Here is a 2,500-nt window from a genome sequence, read left to right on the forward strand (position 1 = left end):
TATATATATATATATATATATATATGCGCTTTGTAAAATATTTTCCACATTTATTGAGCGAAATAATATCGATACACTTCATGGGCAATTTTGAAATCCCGGTTAGGAGTGTGGTGCACTTAAACTCAGACGAATAAAGTACGACAACATTTCATTTTCAAAATTAAAGTATTTAGCCTAGAATTCTATGGTTTCTGTCATGTCAATACCTTGCTTTAAAATTATTGGTTTTTCATATTGGCATCAAGCCTCAAATTATGGGGAAGATACAATCGATGAAATTGACTGCATTACAGCGCTGCTTTTTATATTTTAGATATCGGATGAGTGAAAGGCGAAGTCAACACTGACTATATTTGAACAAAAAATAAATGAACGTATTTAAATACCACAATTTTATCCGCTGCTAGATCGTTCTGAACCATTTCCTTCCATTCTGTCCTTAATAATTACTGAAACTATCAAACATAATAATCATGTGTTTCTGTGAAACTAGTTATACCAATGTGACAAACATTTATCTTTCCTTTAAGGTATACTCAGTCAGTCATGAATTCACTTTTTTCCTTGAATTAATTGATTTATGTGTTATTCGTTTAGCTAAACTAATGCTACAAAACGTACGTCTTCGTAGGCTTTTTTAATTAATGTGTCCCACATATTAGCTGTCAGAGTTATACCAAGAAAGAAAAGCGTTGAATCTATCACACGACTTTGATTTATGAATCTCTCTCTTAAATATGTGACTACACACTTTACCAACTATTATATTATAATTTTTAAAATCCTTTATGAAATACATAAAGATCAAACCTAGCAACATGCTAGACTATGTCAGGATTACAGTTTTTTTTATTTCTCTACAGTAGACACTAAGTACCATTATAATTGGGTCGTTGGAGACAATATATACTGTTTACTTATATATTGAAATAATCTCGACAACCTATTACTAACATTGCATATCTAAGTCATATACTCATTATTCATAAAACACGTTTCTCAATAGATTCCAGATGAATAACGAGAACACATAACAAGAATTAAAGAATAAATCAAACAATCATGTTTATTAAACTGGTAACTTTCACAATTAGCAAAGTGATATAAGTAATTTCTTAACCTATTTTATAAATGAGAAATGGTTGGATGCTGCCAAGAGAGAAAAAAATTCGCACCGATGATGTCTTTATCAGTATTTTTTTCTTTTCAGTGATGATGTTCACAATCTAGTGCACATCGGAGCAGTAAGATACATCAAAAGAAACACACTAGCAAAAAAAAAAAAAACAGAAAAACACAAAGGCTGACTGTCGCACGCACATGCACCTGAACAAGCGCCTATACTTTTTGTTAAATGACAAAGTAAGATGTAAAAACCTGTTATTCTGCATTTACTCAAGTTTCATTAATACAATCGTTAATAGCAATTGAACAAAAAAATCTTGCAATCATTTAGCAAAAGAAATGAAAAATCATCCGAGTAGCAAGTCACTAAAGAAACGGTTCAATAAGTAGTGATTCCCTTTTAATGGAAACCCTTCTTTTTTTCTCAATATTAAGACAGGTTTTCCTACTTTAGTAATTTTGTTGCGCAAAAGATGTTCAAGGCATTTATTTCTTCCTTAGACCACTTTTGCTTGGTCCAAATTAATGTGACCCATTGCCGAAGGGTAAAATTTCAGCTCTTATATTTCTGACACAATATTAAATCTTAGCCCATTCGGAAATCACAGAGAAGCACACGTCTCATACAAGTTACATACAACACGATATATTCAAGTATACTTTTCAATATTTCGCTGTTTTTGTTTATGTTTGATTTCCTACAAAATATATCCAGATAGTTGTATGAAATTAAAAACTATTATTTATACATATAGATTCATACATACACCCACACAAACACACTTAATATAAAATGTTCAAATAATTTAATTTTTTTGAAATCATTTTCTTTTAACATAGTTAGCACTTGTTGGGGAGTGTTTTTTTCACACTTATTTATAAAGAATATTTCGTTCATCTTCGTGTTCATTATACCCTAATTAAATTATTTTTTTTCACTTGTTGTCCTGATACCCATTATTCCTAATCGAAAGTGTAACACTATTGCTTTGGGTAAAAGAAAAAAAATGCAAAGCTACATTCATTGATCCAACGGTCTTAAAAAAGATTAAGCCTTAGTTGTGTGGTCTTAAATCACTGAAATATATCTATACCTTGCCTGCTAGCAAACATAAAAAAATGCAGGCAGCACTTTAGTGTTATCAAAAGGAAGGGGGAAAAAATTGATCACACAAAAGTTTAGAGCCAATTTCGGTTTTTAATTTATTGACGAAGACATGACTATAAACTAGTAAACTTAAGGACAATGTCTATAAATATCAATGTTAAAATTTTGGAGAAGTCATTTGTTAATCTCCCGAAAGCTTCTAACATTTTCTTCCAGTGTCACGAAGAGCTGTCCATAGGCTTTTGATTTTGCCTTCAAGATTTA

The sequence above is a fragment of the Octopus bimaculoides genome, chromosome 4, assembly GCF_001194135.2.
Source record: "Octopus bimaculoides isolate UCB-OBI-ISO-001 chromosome 4, ASM119413v2, whole genome shotgun sequence".
NCBI classification, from domain to species: Eukaryota; Metazoa; Mollusca; class Cephalopoda; order Octopoda; family Octopodidae; genus Octopus; species Octopus bimaculoides.